Source organism: Pleuronectes platessa, chromosome 5 (genome assembly GCF_947347685.1).
Source record: "Pleuronectes platessa chromosome 5, fPlePla1.1, whole genome shotgun sequence".
Lineage (NCBI taxonomy): Eukaryota > Metazoa > Chordata > Actinopteri > Pleuronectiformes > Pleuronectidae > Pleuronectes > Pleuronectes platessa.
Window position 1 is genome coordinate 28,793,247 of NC_070630.1, and position 18,958 is coordinate 28,812,204.

The 18,958-nt window shown below is 41.4% G+C and overlaps 1 pseudogene; it reads left to right on the forward strand.

The window, feature by feature from the left end:
- Nucleotides 1-4,642: 4,642 nt before the first annotated feature.
- LOC128440322 (gap junction delta-2 protein-like) lies at nucleotides 4,643-5,746 on the forward strand (annotated as a pseudogene).
- Nucleotides 5,747-18,958: the final 13,212 nt, after the last annotated feature.

Consider the following 18,958-nt stretch of genomic DNA (forward strand, 5'->3'; position numbering starts at 1 on the left):
CAGTGGTTTATGATCAACATTAAGCACAAACTGTTACGGCTAGATTTGCTTGTAAATAGAGGGGAGTCTGCATCATAACTCATTTTTATAAGGAAATGTAAAATTGGTGTGTCAAATAAATAAAACAAATAAAGCAAAAATAGTGAGGCAACGGTAGTCAGCCTGCATTAAACTGCTAAAGATATAGTCTTAATCATACAGATAGCAGAAATTATTATTTCTGGCTATTATTATTCATAGCCTATAAATACAATAAGGTGTCATAATAAAATACAATAACATTATTGTTGTTTTAAATCATAACAATAGCTTAATTGTAGTATAAACAGTTAATTATACAATAAAATTGTAAACAAAATACTGAATATAGTAATCAATTTATCCATTCATAGAGAAACTGTAATGATGGAGATGTAAACTAAACAACCCTTTTCCCAAAATGATTTCACAACAGCAATTAAATGTATGTAGCTTAATGTACTTACATCTAGCTGTGATTAAATCCTAACCTTCGAAACTCTATGTAGGCCTAACTTGACACAAATCTTTTTGTACTCCAAATAAATCTTAAACCCTTGAATATTAAACATATTGAAATTGGTGAATTGTAACTGTTATAGAGCTTTTTATCCAGACAAATGGCAGCTCCCCTGTTACCATGTATTTAGCAGTCTTAACAGACCCCATACAACAGTGAAAGATGTATCAATCAGAATGCTGCATGTGGTGCTGCCCTCCAATTAATGTCGTGAGCTTGTGGTTCCATTGTTGAAAGTCATGTATAATCTGTAAATCAATCAATGCAAAGTCTTAGTGACTAAAATTACACTATAGAAACTATTTCACAACTCTTGAACTCCAAGGTCTTGAACACCCTAAAAGGTCAAAATTAGTATGGACTCTCCTTATGAACAGGGTATAAACAAAAGTATATTTTTGTGCAAATGTTATACATTTGGTCCCTGTGTGTGCAGTCGCCATATTGGTGAGGGAAAGTTACCTATGAAGACAGGAAGGTCCATCCACAATAAATATCATTATATCTGGCTGAATTTTCAAGTAGTTTAGTTTGTTTCATATTTCAAACATGTAGTTATGATACAGAGAACTTGACCAAACTAAAATGCAGGTTTTACATTCCAAAGCTATCTTTCAAAGGTAGATAGGAACAGTAATTAACTTCTATAATGAATAACATCATTACATCTATAAATACCACTCTTACCATTTTTTCATTAAAACAACCAGTCAGACAGAGCATAATAATGATGGTCACACAACTGTACCCAGCCTCAAGTACAGTACTAATTGTCCATGTTTGAATTGCCCAGTAGAATTTGAGATGAAGTCCTATTTTTTGCTGGCACTACTATGGAAGTTCTCAGCAGCGTAATCAATTGCAGGGTATTGTAGAAAACATTCTGTTTGATAGTGTGTGTCTCTCTCAATAGCTGTTTGTCACTTTAATACCAAGAAGTTAAGAATAAAATCAGTGTTGTTTTTCTAATTGTATGATGTTCCAGAGCTCCCACTAAATATCTCAACTAACGCTTTCATGTCCATTTAAGGGGAGCCGTCCATCTTCGGCATGTTTAGAAGAGTATTAGAATGGGAATTTTGACACAATAATGACCCATAATTTTTTTGGGGAATCAGATTTATTACGTGGTACACGTTGAAGTGTACCACATTTCTAAAAAATATGTTAAAAAGTTGCTGAGATAAATAATTATTTAGGGCTACAAATGTCAACTTCAGGAATCACCAACATCGCTAGAAATACTCCACCATCCCTGCAAGTTGAACAATGCTGCACAACATGGCTGAAAACACACACCAATCCTTTTCAAGCTCACTGGTAAATAAATTGGTTTTAATCATAGAGAGAAAGAACAGGAAAATCTCCAGGCATTGTTTCGCTTTGCCGTCAGTAGTGACTGCATGCAGAGTGAGAAAGCAAACAAACATCACTTTCTACCAAATTGCTGAACAATTCTTTTAAACCCTTGATGAAAACAAACTTATTTTATGTATTCTCTCTGTATAAAGAATAAAATACAGCACACATATAGTGGCATAAATGATGACTTGATAACTAAACAGTTGTAATACACTATTCAATAATCCAACTTTTCACTGAATTCCCGCCCACAGCAAACTGCTTGATTTTTTTCACTGATGCACTGCTTCCATTCCAGCATCCTAAGTGTTTGTCTGTGAGTTTGGCTGCAGATGATGGAGCGGATGCTGATGAAGATCTTAAACATTCCATTGTAAACATCAATTAAATGGTTATAAATCCTGTAGCCTACATTGAGCTGCTGAGCAATACTAAGCCTGCCGAAAAAATGGAGCCTCACAGTGTCTGAATGACTTTGGCAACTTTCAGGCCGTTTGTATTTGAGAGATGTTCACAGTCTGGCATCCCCATTGTCTCTACAGTACCTCTGTGCCAACACTTTGAAACAGCAAACAGGGGAAGCAATAAAATACATTTCTTACACCAAATCCATTTAGTCAACTCTGTTTCTCATAAAAGACTCCCCTGGTGTAAGCTTGTCCTCATCACTCTCTGGCTCTTGTATCTGCAAATTGGGTCAGTTCGTACCAATCTCCTCCAACCTGTTTTATTCTTGTAGGGGTGTTTTTGTAAAGAAATTATGTATAACATTTTTATACAGTTTTTTGGCTCTCAGGATGTTGGAGGGGGCAGCACCCCAGTGCCCCTTATTAATCAGCAGTGGTGGTTACCAGTCACAAAACCCTGGAGAATATTTACAGAGATTATTGTGTCTGGAAGTGGACTATATTCCTGAATGGAACCTGTTTACACCCTGTTCTACCAACGATGGCATCCAGAGAGCATTCTCTATATCAAGTTTATTTTGACTGACAACGAGTACTACGAGAGACCAATACTCATGAATAAAAGTGTGAGCAGGTTTTCTTTATCTGAGCCACTTAATGCTGATTGGATAGAGATAAACTGGCTCTAGCTGACACATGCTGCTACTGCCCTGTGCTCTGTTTTGAAAATGTTTGAGGCATCATCTGGAAAACAAAAGAAATGTTGAATGATGTATTTTTCTCTAACTTGTAGTTTTCTAGCTGGCTAAACACAGAACTTTTGCATAAACCTGCATTGTGTTGTCTTTCCAGTTGGTTCCATTTGCAACTGGAACTTTTCTATGACTGGTCCAGGCTGGTCAGAAAAGGAACCCCCCATTGTGTTTTGAAATCTTTGTTGCACTGTACATTGCCAGCCTTTGTAGCCACATAGCACAATGCCAGTTTCAGATAGACTGGCTCAATTTGTGTGGTCAGCCTATTCTCCCTCACCACGCCCAACAGGATTAATTTCATCAACGCTCAAAGATTAAAAATAGCCATGCAACCTGCATGGCAAGGTCTGGATGTAAAGATTTATTTTGGAAAGCTCAAGGTCACATTAAGGTGAATCCAAATATCCTTCCATTACGCATTATTTTTATTTACTTCCTCCTCTCGGTTTATGGCGTGAAAGTAGCTTATGCATTTGTCTTTGTATGCAATTTGACAGGATTGAAAGTTGGCAGTTTTATTCACACTTTTATATGTGTACAGTAGTGTTTGTGCTAACTGAGGACATAGACGAAATATCCTCCGTTATATTTCTGGGATTGGAACTGAAGTGCAGTTTACACTAAACAAGTTTTGGCAAGTCTTAAACAAATATTTGTTTGGTCAGTTTTCTATCAAATTAGAACTTAATTTCAATTTGAAAATTACGTTCTCATAACCCACTGACTGGTTTATATTGATATTTAAATGTGAATACAAGGGAAGAGTAATACATGTCTGTAAAATAATTTTGTAAATACTGCAACTTTCATGGTAGGGTGCAAAAACACCAGACTGTAAAGTATGAGGTATGTGGGCTTGTGATTGTTCTTCCCTTTTTTAGACCTTTATTCATACAACAAAATTATCATACAGCTCTATAAAAGTGTTAACATATCAATGTAATTCTCCGCTACGTTCTAATATCTAATAAAGTAAAGAAAGCTTTAATCTTATGTATAAAAAAGAAACTTTCTAGGAACTGCAAAAACTAAAATATCTCCAACAAAATCTAAAATGGAGTTGGGATAGAGAAAGTGCTGCACATAGATTCACTGAATGTGTGTGTGAGTGGCTGAATGACTTAACCTACTGGTAGATGATGAGTGGTCATCAAGATGAGAAAAGTTTTATATAAACATAGATCATTAATTATCATCACCATATTTATGCTTTTTTTGACTGACTACTACATACAATAACAAGGTTACTTAACAAATCTTAAAAAAAAGTTTCATTAGAAGCTTGCCTACTTATACCAGTAGTTCTATAACTATGGGGTCAACCCCCCTTAGGAGAAGTACACAGCTTCCAGCTGTAATTTAGTGTTCAGTGTCTTTCCCACTACAGCGTGAAGATTGGGGGATCAAACCATTGACCTTATGTTGACAGGATGACCCACTCTACCTCCTGAGCCACAGTAACACATGTCTGCCCCCAAACAGAAAGAAAGCCTTTGAGGGGTACTGATGTAAACAGACACCTAATTTCTAGACTTGTCCTTTTGTATCATTATTGTAATTTCTCGCCCTAAGGTTCCGCCATGGGCGACTGGTCCATACTTGGTCGCTTCCTGTCTGAGGTCCAGAACCACTCCACAGTGATAGGAAAGATATGGCTCACAATGCTGCTCATTTTCCATATCCTCTTGGTAGCCTTGGTAGGGGATGCCGTCTACAGTGATGAGCAGTCCAAGTTCATCTGTAACACCCAGCAGCCTGGATGTAGCAACGTCTGTTATGACACTTCTGCTCCTGTTTCGCACCTACGGTTCTGGGTTTTCCAAATTATTCTGGTCTCCACCCCGTCCATCTTCTATATTGTTTTTGTTCTGCATAAGATTGCCAAGGATGAAAAGCTGTATGGTCAAAGAGAACAGGTGGTAGCCAAGAAACCTCCCACACAGAGATGCAGCCACATAGGGAAGGATGGCATGGAGGCCTTGAGAGTTGGCATGCCCACTTACTGTCCACATTACGTGGAGGAATGGGACATGAGAGAGAGGGATGCCGTAGATCAAAGCTTTTTGCAGGATAATTATGGTGAGGTCGGAGAAGACCCCACCCAGCAGTCACATCAAGTTCTTCTCATCTACATCCTTCATGTGTTGCTTAGATCTTTCATGGAGATCACCTTCTTGGTAGGCCAGTACTTCCTATTTGGTTTTGAGGTGCCTCACCTGTACCGCTGTGAGACCTACCCTTGCCCTACTCGTACAGACTGCTTTGTATCACGTGCCACTGAGAAGACCATCTTCCTGAACTTCATGTTCAGCATCAGCCTTGGTTGCTTTGTGCTCAACATCGCAGAGCTCCACTACCTGGGCTGGGTCTACATTTTCCGAATCCTCTGCTCAGCCTGCTCAACCTGCTGCAGTCAGGAGAGGGACAATGTCAAACTGTACCCAAACCATTAACCCCTCTTGCTTCAGCTCAGGCATTCTTTAAGGGGCCAGCTTGTTCTGCAGACCCCAGTAACCATGGCCCAAGAGAAGACAGGAGGTCTGCTTACTCACGCCCCAGCTTTCTCCTTTGGTGACTCAACTGTGGAATGCACTTCAAAGAGAAGTCCAGAGAGCAGAGACAATCTGAAGGTCAAGCTGGCTAACATGTTCAGGCTGGGACGTATTAAGATGTCATGGCTATGAGACCGAAATAGTGCCAATATCTTCCCTTTATACCTGCATTAAAATTACACTTGGGATCATCGGTGGAAGTATGTCAAATCACACCTGGCATTAGAATGTGTCTCCACGTTTGTCTCCAGTGACTTGTGATCAGACTCCCCACATGCAAAAAAACATGTACATCATCTCTGTCCAGATTAACCGGTTTTATCCATTGTGTATGTGTGTCTGTGTTAGAGAGAGAGCGTGAGAGAGAGACAGAGGGATACCCCTCTTTCCACGAGGCAGCTTAATATCGCACCGTTTCTCTGTTTTGACAGCCAAAGAAATTTCTCTCGGCCAGAGAAACTGCGTGAAGATTGGCACCAAGCTCTTTGCTGGTCTACAAGAAAGAACTGCTTACGTCAGAGTCTGTGGGGCGTGATTATCGGGACTTTGTTGTGACCATAATTATTTTTTAAACATTGAGCTTGTGTAATGTATTGTCTTCAGGATACCAAAGCTAAGCAGCAGTGGTCTGTGGAGGAGATAAATTGTCAAATTGAGAGAGAACTGGGTAAGGAGAAGCTGAGTGACTCAATGCACAGTGCAGCTTTACAATAAAATAAGACTTTAGTAATCATTCCTTAAATTATGGGAAATTATGAAATTGTAGCAGGTCAGTGGTCATCAGCTGAGTAAGCAGTTGTTCAGTGTGGCTCAGGACAGATTGATGTTCACACTGCTAAAGTAAGGGGCCACATGTTTTCCAGAACACCTCTAATTATGGTCTGAGTGATCTAAATATGCCTTCATGTCTTTTGGGTCCACTTGTGATTGGATCACCTGAGACGTGTGGTAACATGGACAGTATTACTGAGAAAAGAAACTCTAATACCTGAAACAAACCTTACACAAATAAGTCAACATATTCATTACTTATTTCACTTTTGATCATTGTTGTGGTAAAACCGGAGGAGTCATTTGTGCATGTGTGTCTTTTCAATTATCATGTGTGTTTTCAGTAAGATGGCTATGGTAAATGGCTTTGTATTTATATAGCGCTTTTCTAGTCTTTATGACCACTCGAAGCGCTTTACAGTACAGTTCTACATTCACCCATTCACACAAACATTCATACGGTGCATCTATTCGCAGCACGTTGTTGTTCTATGGGGGGCCATTCAGGGTTCAGCATCTTGCCCAAGGACACTTCGGCATGCAGATGGGTCAGACTTGGGATCGAACTGCCGACCTTCAGGTTGGAGGACGACCACTCTACCCCTCAGCCAGAGCTTTAAACAAACGTGTTTAACGGGTTATTGGTGCATACAATGAACATAGAAACATAAAAACACAATAAATACAACACACATAAGAAAAGCAATAAAAAGAAACAATATATATTTACTCACTATTTACTTCTTATTTACTCACTTTTTCTAATATTTACACAAAGTAACATTTATTTAGACATAAACATATATAAATAAAAATATATAAAAGATAAAAGATGTTAAAAGTGAAATGCAAAACAGTGAACAGTGTCAGATTGCAATATGCAATGTAGTGCAATATAATATAATATAATATAATGTGTTAATTTAACAAATCCTTGAGGATTAATCACTAACATTAGCTGTTGTCTAATTGTAGAGCCCATGTTAATCTATTGGGCTGTTAGCACCGGCAGCGAAGTACTGGGACGCGCCGGGAAGCTCAGCGGCCGGCTCGCGATCTACAGCGATGGTTTCGGGGGCTGTTCTATTTTTATTGCTAGCCGCGAGCAAATCAGGCCATAAGGCACACTGAAAATCGATTTAAAATTATATAAGTGATATATTATATATTATTTAAATGATTAAATATGTATCCCATACTTTCCATTTCCCGGCTCTTCTCCTGGAGTTTCAATTTCCCAGATTTTTGCCCCCACATGATGAAATTTGCCCATCTTTAATTATGTACTTAATCCACACATTTGTCAGTTGTGTCTAAACAGGAACACACAGGCACACAGTTTCATGTGGGGGGCGACTATAGGCTTGTGTATGTCAGTCACCTATGAAGACCATCATCATTTTCCCCCGAACCAGAGCGGAGAAATGCGCTTCCTGTGTGAACAGCTAGGCGGCTGCTCACATGAGAATTGCACATCACAGTACATCAGATTTCAGACTCTTTGTATATTTTTTATGATACATTTGTATTTCATTTAACCTTTTTTTGTAAACTCGTTTTATTAACTAATGAATGTAACCTCTGGAGTATAGGAAGGAATTTGTGTGTGTGTGTGCTGGTGCCGGGGCCAGCCCTGCCGTAGGTTGGAAGGGTACCCGGGCTTCTGCAGGTTGAGGCCTTGCCTCATTGTGGTCACATACAAATATAATTTGAGTGGCCTTTCAGTTGATGGGTTACGATTAGCAGCAGTATGGTATCTGTGGGTGTGACACCAGACAACTGCTTCTCCATGAAGTCTGGAGGATCTGCCCAAGTTAGCAATTAGGACGCTGATTGGTGTACCATTGTACTTTTTCTAGAAGGTGTCAGGATTTTGGGGAGGAGTAGGACCCAGACACAGAGTTTAAAACAAAAGGTAATTTTAATTACAAGTTTCTTAACAGACAAAACAAAACATAAACACTAACGGGGAAAACTGGAGAAACACTAAACCAAGAAACAAAAACACAAGGAAGAAAACACAGGGAGCTTACACAGGGGGTAAAGAGGTGCAGAGGCTCAGGAGATACAGAATATAAGGACAGAACAGGAGAGCAGGACAGGACATCACCATGGAAAAACAACAACGATCCGACCAGGACAAAGGGAAGCACAGAGGCTTATATACACACACAGGGAGGGCAGGGGCAATTAAACACAGGTGTAACACTTGAGGACTGGTGCAGACAATCGGAGAACAGGAAGTGAAGACAGAAAACAAACACCAGGACCAGAGACTACAAAATAAAACCGGAAACAGAAACACAGAGTGTGGAAACATGAAAAACAACTCGAACATACACAACAGGGATTTACAAACTGAACAGAGAACACTTTTAGAATTAGCCAGACAAATATAAACTAAAGTTCCAGACCGTTACAGAAGGAGGTTGGAAAATGTGGACTTTCCTTGAACACAACATCAGTGCTAGCCTGTTAGCCTGCTGGATTTGGGGGATTTTATGAAACTCATGGGGATTTCAGTCAGAATGGAACCAAAAACGTCCAGTGAGAGGTCACTCTGTGGATGGAGGCACCTTGTTGATATAGGTATAAAAGCTGTGGTGAGCAGAAAAGCCTCTCAGAATGAACCGCACGTCCAACCATTAGCTTGATGGTCTACAACAGCAGAGATCACATCAGTTTCCACTTCTGTCAGCCAAAAACACAATTGAAGAAGTAAAAATTGCCTTTTCTGGTCAGATTGTTTCTGCTAAGGGTGCAGAATCTCAAAGGAGTTTCCAACACCTTGGAATTCATGACAAAAATAACTGAAGCTTTTTCCAGAGTAAATGGAGGAACTTCAAAGTGTCAGTGTTCCTAATAAATTACTTGTGATAATATATTTATAGTATCTAAAACAAGAAAAGCTGTGAATTTGTGCTGACAATAAATACCTTCTGATTCTGATTGACAAACAATCACAATCACAAACAGTGATAACACAAAATTAAACTAACTACTGGCACAAGACAGACTGAAAAAATATTATATATTTAGGGCCCGAGCACCGAAAGGTGAGAGGCCCTATTGAAATTGTCAGGATTATTAGGGCCCAAGCACCTCCGGTGGGAGGCCCTATTGACATTGAAAGGATTATTAGGGCCCGAGCACCGAAATTGGTGGGAGGTCCTATTGAAATTGAAATGATTATTATTATTAGGGCCCGTGCACCCAAATCAGTGGGAGGCCCTATTGAAATTGAAACGATTATTAGGGCCCGAGCACCGAAATCGTTGGGAGGCCCTATTGAAATTGAAATGATTATTATTATTATTATTAGGGCCCGAGCACCTCCGGTAGGAGGCCCTATTGAAATTGAAAGGATTCTTATTAGGGCCCGAGCACCGAAACGGTGGGAGAACCTATTGAAATTGTAGCCATTATTCTTATTATTCTTATTATTAGGGCCCGAGCACCGAAATCGGTTGGAGGCCCTATTGAAATTGAATTGATTATTATTATTATTATTATTATAAGGGCCCGAGCCCCGAAATCGGTTGGAGGCCCTATTGAAATTGAAATGATTATTATTGTTATTATTATTATAATTTTTCTCCTCTTAAATTAATTGGCTTTTTGAGGGCTTTAATACAGCCCTCAAAAACGTACAGCTGAGGGCGGAAGAGACACAAAGGACCTTTGAGACTAAATCAAACTTACTCTCATTCTCTTACACTTGACTTTCTATATTAAAACATATTTCCCTATGCAAAATCCATCTGGATGGATTTTAACGTTTTCTTTTGGAAATGGGCGCGGCAAAATAGCTCAACAGCGCCACCTACGGAAAAGCCCCTCAAAAGCCGTCTATGGGGAGCCACCGTGGCATTGTAAATAAACAGTCGACGAAGAAGAAAGAAGGCGTCTCTAAGGTCGTCTTGGACAAAACACGTTACTCATAAATTAAGCATAAATTAAAACGAGTCCTACGACACAGCTGCGTGAAAAGCCGCAGGCGCAGTTGCAGAAGCATGCGCCGTCCTTTAGAGTCTGTGTTTACACTGCTTCTCACATTATTTATTGGAGGGATATTATTATATTATCACAATATATTTACAAACATCAAAATAGCCATCTCATTTGTCTCAATGGTTGCATTTAATGGACAGGTAATTCAACAGTATCAGTGTAGAAAACGATAGGTGTGACATCACCATTTGTTGTTAGATCCATTGACAACATTAGGACTCACCATCAGGAGGGATGATTCAATGCATAAATCATTGCATTTATTAAAGATAAAATATTCATACAATACAGCTTGACACACAAATTTACCTTTGAAAGTTATTGTCATTTGTCTATTACAAACGAACATTAGCTGGATGGCCATGAAAGTGATTGACCCCAACCAGTTGGAACAAGGAACAGATGCCAACATGAACATGATTTAATAAAAGACATCACAATATGTTACATTATCCATTGGCACCATCAGGATTCAATATCACGATGATAGAGATACAGAGAACATGAGATCAAAGACAATGCCGGCATGCATCTAATGCAGAAAAACACTTACTTTAACTATGGCGTAAAAATATGACTGTGCATTCACATTTCATTTACACACATCAAAATAACCATCTCATTGGTCTCAATGGTTGCATTTAATGGACAGGAAATTCAACAGTATCTGTGCAGAAAAAGACATGTGTGAAACAGTTGCCACCAGGATCAGGCGACACTACAAAATGATGGAGATTTTAACTTTTTCAAAAATAGATTTTCCTTCATACCGTGTGACCGTGGCATGGCGTCAAAGTTTGATTACAACCATCAAAACACGGACCCCTGTATCTTAGACATATTTGGTCCAATCGAGTCCAAACTACACATGTAAGACAAGAGGCGCGACCTGATGACATCAACAAAGACATCACGGGGACCTCCGGTTGGAGGCCCTATTGAAATTGTAAGGATTATTCTGAGCGTTTTTAAACGTGCTCAAATTTTTTAAAAAGTTTGCAGTAAATTAGAAAGTGGTGAAAATGTAAGTATTCTGGAGTATTTGGAAATGGGCGTGGCAAATGGCTCAACAGCAGCACCTACGGAAAAGCCCCTCATTTAGCATTCAATGATCCTCACGAAAATGAGGATAGTTGTGTATCATGACCAGATGCACAAGAAAGTCTCACGCCTTATTGATGGCGTGGCATTACAGTTCATCAACTCGCCGTGAAACACGAAATTGCTGTAACTTCAGTGTTCATGGCTCTATCTCGCTTTTTTACAAATTTTTCTAAATTCCTCTGCACCTTTGCCAAACAGGTACACTTGTGCCTTGTGTATCCATGGTTGGCTGCCTATTGCATATTAGTGGTTGTGTCATCTTAATGCACAATAATTGTAATACATTTTTTTAAGAGGAAAATAATTTGGGAAATTTATTTCTCTTTGAATTGTCTTTATTCTTAACTCCCTTTGCTAAGCAGACGTTGTGTGTAACTATGGGTGGCTGCTAACTACCATGCTTTTGATCCTAAGGAGACTAACTAGATTTAAGAGACTAGTTTTGAGTAGACTAGTTGACTAGCTGACCAACTAGGTCTAAAGGATTGAGCCACCGAGTTATCCTACATAGTGCTAATATATAGACACAGGGTGAAGCTCACCTGTGCATCTTGTTGTGTAGTGTTAATTAAGTATTTCACCCGCTTTTACATAAGCGAGCTTGAGAAGTCCACCAGGTGCTTTTCGCACTCAGAAGATGAGTAGCATGGACCACCATGGTGCAAGGGCTGCCTCAAGGCCAGACGACCTGTCAGAGACAGTCGCCAGTCTGATAAATGTTTCTATTGCTGATGTGCGTGAGTATGATTTAAGTACCTGCGATCAAAGGATTGAAGAACTGACCATGCACCTCAACAACACCACTGGTCCGAAATTGAGCTTATCCCACGTTCTGGGTCACCTGGCACTCCTCTACAAACAGAGGGCCAAGATGCAAGCCCAAGAACATGCTGAGGCACTCAGAGCAATGCAAGCAGCATGTCAGGCAGAGGAAAAATCAAATTCCCACCTGCGGCATCTAAGAGATCCGAAAAGAACAGGACCAGGCTGGGCAGGAGCGCAAAACTCTGCACGCGCAGGTCCAAGATCAGCAGAAAGTGGTGGACAGTCAAACAGGGCTGGCCTCCCCCGATCCAATACCCCTGAGGACAGGGCCAAGAGCTGACGTCATTCCCGGTGGAGTCAGCGGAACGGAGACGCTGGGAGAACAGCTGTGAGCACGGCTACGCAACCCTCAAGCAGAGGAAGCTTTGCCCTGAAGAGCCAGACACGCCCAGCAGTCGACCGATCCGACCCACTCAACGCCAAGGGGGGAGCCAGAGGCAACCCCCAGAAGTGCAGTGACCTGGGACGGCTATCAGGCAACACCGAATGCCTGTCAATTGGATCATTTTAGACCAGAAAGAGCCCCTCCTTCACGGAGCCACACTGCTCCATACCACGGCGACGGAAGAACCCCTGCCCTGGAGGGACGAAGGATATTCCCAGTTTGCCACTCAGGCAGAGGCACACTACGACTCACGATCGCGTCCTGGATGGTCCTCTAATCCCAGTGAAAGATATGGTCGATGCGATGACAAATACCGTGACATATCTGAGTCAGAAGACTCTGATGACTCAGCAACCCCTCGAAGAGAGGGAATCCGCACCCGACAGCTAGAAACCCTGGCTAAAGACATTGATCGCTTCAACCCAGACAGCCATGGGTGCAGACGACTACCTTCGAGAGGTCGAACGTTGCCTCCTGGATTTACAAAGCCCATCATCCAGGGAGAAGCTGAAGCTGATCTGAAAAACAACAGACCGGAGCATCCATGTTTTCATGGAAACCCTTCCCCCATGAACCAGAGATCGCTACTATGCACTCTGTGAGGCCCTGCGAGAAGAGTACTCACTCTTCACCGACCAGGCCTCTGCCACCCTGGGTGCCTTTGCGGTCATGCAGAGGAAGAATGAACCTCCAAGGGAGTATTAGAGACGTCTGAGAACAATGTACTTCCAAGGGCATAGCGCACCCGGCTTAGAAGAAGAGACCGCGTTCAAATCACTCTTCCTGCATAACCTCCACGAGAGTGTGTGGTATGACGTCACCATGCACTGCAGAGCAGGTGATTTCAACCTGCAGGAGATGAGGAGGTATTCTCAGCTAGCCTGGGAGACGCGAACACGCCCATGCAAAAGACCAGAAGAAGACACCGGGGTCATGGCGATTCAAGTCCAACCAAACGTGGACCTGGTGCTGGAAGATGACAATTTTCCCCACGCCAAGATGAACCCAAGCATAGAGAACGCGGGACATCGACCCTTCCAAAAGGGTACCCCACAAAACCAGGGGGGTGAGGATTCAAACCAGGCCCAAAATCAGTTTAGACCGCATTACCTGAATCCCTCTCAACAGCAAAGTAGGGACTGGAACCAACGGAAACCCTATCAGTACCAGGAGAATAGATATGGTGACCGAAACCCAAAACATGGGATGCATCCTGGGACAGAGGAGTTAATACGGAGATGTGTGGCTGAAGCAATAAGAGACATTTTGCCACCTGTTCCTCCAGGCTCTCCTAAGAGACCAGACACTGAACCCCATTGGTGAAATCAAACCAGAAACTCCCTCTCCCCTCTAGATCTGAAAGGGGGGGAGAAATCCCTACTCGAAACAGAGAGACCACTCAAACCACTCCCATCATCAGTAGCTGCATGCCTTAGACCCTCTGTCAGTAAATTGTATAACGTATGCTCAGGTGTTCGATTTTACTCTCAAAATGGCCAGAAAATAAGAACTTTCATCTGAAACTCGGCAGTCTATACTTGTTCTTAGAAATGAAGGCTATTCAATGCGAGAAATTGCGAAGAAACTGAACATTTTCTACAACGGTGTGAACTACTCCCTTCAGAGAACAGCACAAACGGGCTCTAATCAGAGTAGAAAGAGAAGTGGGAGGCCCCGGTGCACAACTCAGCAAGAAGTATATTAGAGTCTCTAGTTTGAGAAATTGACACCTCACAGGTCCTCAACTGGCCGCTTCTTTATATGGTACCCGCAAAACGCCAGTGTCAACGTCTACAGTGAAGAGGCTACTCCGGGATGCTGGCCTTCTAGGCAGAGTGTCAAAGAATAAGCCATATCTGAGAGTGGCCAATAAAAATAAAAGATTGATATGGTCAAGGAACACAGACATAGACAGAGGAAGATTGGAAAAAAGTGTTATGGACAGACGAATCAAAGTTTGAGGTGTTTGGTTCACACAGAAGAACATTTGTGAGACGCAGAACAGGTGAAAAGATGCTGGAAGAGTGCCTGACGCCATCTGTCAAGCATGGTGGAGGTAATGTGATGGTCTGGGGCTGCTTTGGTGCTGGTAAAGTGGGAGATTTGTACAAGGTAAAAGGGATTTTAAATAAGGAAGGCTCAACCCCCATCTCAACCCCCTTGAGCTGTTGTGGGAGCAGCTTGACCGTATGGTACGCAAGAAGTGCCCATCAAGCCAAGCCAACTTGTGGGAGGTGCTTTAGGAAGTGTGGGGTGAAATTTCTACAGATTACCTCAACAAATGAACAGCTAGAAAGCCTAAGGTCTGCAATGCTGTAATCGCTGCAAATGGAGCATTCTTTGACGAAAGAAAAGTTTGAAGAACAAAATTTATATTTAAAATAAAAATCATTATTTCTAACCTTGTCAATGTCTTGACTATATGTTCTATTCATTTTGCAACTCATTCGATAAATAAAAATGTGAGTTTTCATGGAAAACACGAAATTGTCTGAGTGACCCCAAACTTTTGAACGGTAGTGTACATGTTGATGAACTTCCAACATATAAAACCATATGATTGATCCTAGCTGAAGATTAACCTGAATTGCTAAGAGAGGTTTTTTCTAAAATGTTGGCTGTGGAGTAAAGTGAGACAAATGCTATGGGGTAAAGTGAGACATGAAGCACAAGTTAAGTTTAGTCTTAAACATATTTTAGTGTAATATTACATTACATATGTTTTATTTTTAATGTCATAAACATTGTAGAAAAGCCATCATGCCAAGAAACTACACCAGGAAGACAACCTGGGGCCAAACACCCCTCACAGAGATGGAGAGTGCAGCCGCTGAGGTCATGCAAGAAAAGAAGTCCTTAAGAAAAGCTGGAGGGATAGAAATATTGACAAGACAACCCTCAAAAGATTCATAAAGAAAAAAGAGAAAGGGGAAGTAAAATCAGTAGCCTGGGGTGCAGTAGCTGAGGCAAAGAGAATATTCACAGATGATATGGAGGAGGAGCTTGCCAAACAACTAGCTGACCAGTTCCATGGCCTTGCTCCAGTTAAGTGCCGTGAACTGGCATTTGAATACGCAGATAAAAACAACATCCCTGTCCCTGCCAATTGGACAGAGAAACAATGTGCAGGTAAGCTAGGGTGTGCAAGAGATCACGTGAATCATAATAATCATGAATGTGCTTAATTGACCAATCCCCATAATTCTGTTACTAGTCTGATATTAGTTTTGGAATGTGTGGTTGTCAATCTAGCTGTCAGGATTTTAACTATTACAACATGTGTTGTTATGGTAGTTTTAAAGTGGAAAAAGTAAGTGGATCACTTTACTCCCTTGATTTCTCATATTTTCACTGCCCTTTGTCTTGAAGACATTCTGATCATTTCCACTGCTAGGAAACATCCTGAATTAATGGGAAATGTGTAAATTTTACTGATATATCATTTTTAGCTCGCCTAGAGGGGAGCAAATGTATAAAATGTCTCACATTTGCCCGCTCTTCCCTACAAGCATGATCTTGAACCAAATCCAATCACCCAAGAGTGAGAAGAGAGATCTACATGTCATCTGCCTCGATCTCGCTAATGCATTTGATTCAGTACCGCATAGTGTCCTCTGGGCGGCTTTGACTTCTTCTAGGTACCAGATCCCATCGTAAATTTGATACTACTTTAATCTCAATTATTTTAATCTCCACACAGCACACACGAGCACACATGAAGTCAAAACTCGACATAAAGTAGCCTGCAGTTTCTCCTGGTGTCTGACTTTGGAGCCCAGTGTCTCTGTCTATTTGCGAGCAAGACACAGGCAGTGGATGAAATGGGAGAGCATAGGGAAAAGAAAGATCAGCGGGAATGACCTGTAGGGAATGGAAGCAAGCAGGATTAGCTTCCTGCTTAAAGCAACCTATGAAGTTCTTTCCTCACCCAAAAACCTACAGCAGTGTCTTAACGAAGATCCATCCTTCCCACTATGCTCAACTCCAGCTACCCTAAGGCACATCCCTAACTGGTTGTAAAATAAGTCTCTCCAAAGGTAGGTATACATGGAGACACAATCAGGTACTCAAATGCCTTGCAGCAACAAGTAGCATTGGTAGCCTGCTACCAATTCCTTGCCATCCAAAACATCCAAAACTGTTCAAAGGAAAACATTTTTCCATGAGGGGGACAGGGGCAGAAAGGGCCTCCTCTATTGACTGGAAGTTTGTCAGTTGGAGCAAGCATGAGACTGGGAGATGTTGGTGGTATTGGGCCAGTGACAGATTACATATTTTCATTACCATCCTAAAACCAGACCTGATTCTCTATATAGTTTGCCCTGTGGAGGCTATCTGGAAGGGTTTTATTGCAACAACCACCATCAGGTTGCTCTAACATCTGGGGATCCATGGACAAGCCCTGCACCAGACCATAAATGCTGTAGCCAATGGCTCTCGATCGAGAGGAAAGATCCCAACTGGGCCTCAAGATGTGAGGGACATGCACCCAGATCTGATCAAACTTGGGTGGGCCTGCCTAAGAAGAGGGTGTCTTGTGATTAAAAGGCTAAAACCCCTGATATAAAGTACACAACTAAAGATATGTCCCTAACATCCGCTGGTTGTCACTAACATCCAATAACATTAACTGGTGGTAGGCATTAATAGGGCGGTAGAACATAAAAGGGATATTCTCCAGCCAAAAAAGGCATTGAGGTAATTATGTCTGATCTACTGAGCAGGCCACATTGCGTTCATAGTACTGCCATACAAGCCAGTAGCCAGTCAGATTTATCTTTAGCCTCAACCAAACCCTTAAGGTTCGGCCTGTATTGTTGATTACAAGGTCAAAACACTGGAGAATTCAAAGCTACACGCTAAATTGGACACTCTTGAAAACTTCTCGAAGAGGAACAATATAAGGGTGACTGGTCTGGAGGAGAAGATTGAAGAAGATCACCCCTCTGCCTTCATAGAAAAGTTCCTGACCGAGGTGTTTGGAGAGGACAGCTTCACTCGCCCACCCGTGGTGGACCGTGCCCATCGCACTCTGAGACTGCCACAGCTGATAGGTCCCCCGCGGGCTATGGTGGTGCACATGCATTACTACCGGACGAAAGAACTGATTCTGTGGATGTCGTGGGAGAAGGGGCAGCTGAAATACCGAGGAGCTAATATTAGCTTTTACCTCAATCTCAGCGCGGACTTACTACGTAGAAGAACTGCCTTCCTCCCAGTCAAGAAACAGCTTCAGGAGGCAGGAATGAAGTATTCTCTGCTACATCCAGCAAGGCTCCGGTTCTTTTAAAACTGAGAGAAATACGAGTTTGAAACTCCAGCCGAAGCGTCTGCTTTTGTTAAGTCCAAGATTCTACCAGTGGTGACATCAGAAAACGATGGAGAGTGATGGTATGTAGGCTCACTACAGCTAGTACAAGAATGTGACAATGTAATGTTACTTTATAATTTCTACTGCCCTCTCTTCTAATGTTATTTCTTTTTAATTAGTATTATTATAATATATATTTATATATATATATATTTATTTTTTTTGTAGAAGAAGGGATGACAATATTACCTCCTTCATATTAGTTGGACTTGTTTTCACCTAGGCACAAATTCAGAAGCTTTAAATGTTTCTCTGTGAGTTTGATGGCTAAATGTGTCAGGCATAATATAGCCTCGTGACAAATACCAGATAGATATCTTTTCAAAGGAGGTAAACAACATAATAATTGATCGTTTGTTTCGTTATCTTATGTTAAGAGGAGGAGAGTTAGGTGCAAGCGATGTTTAGCTAATATGCACCTTTTTGCACTTGTTTTTTGGGGTATTAATGCACTTAGGTTGGGTAAGTGCTGGGGGAGGGGGGAAGCATCCTTTTTATTTTTTTGTCTTTTTGTAATGTACATGTCGCATCTTTTTGATTTTTGAATGTCTCACTCTTATTATCTATGGCCATCCTTTTTTATTGTGACACCCTTTATACTACACAGAGCAATGTTCTGTCTCCCTGCCTTATATATGATATTACAGCACAACTCTGTAAAGTATGAGTAGAGTTAGGACTAGTGGTAGAAAAGTGAAGCTCATCTCTTGGAATGTGAAATCCCTGAATCACCCTGCGAAGAGGAACAAGGTACTGGCACATTTAGGTCAACTTGGGGTACGGGTAGCCTTCCTTCAAGAGACACACTTATAAAGTGCAGATGTTTTAGGTATTCAGAGGAGTTGGGTGGGGAAAGTCTTTTATTCCAAGTTCAATG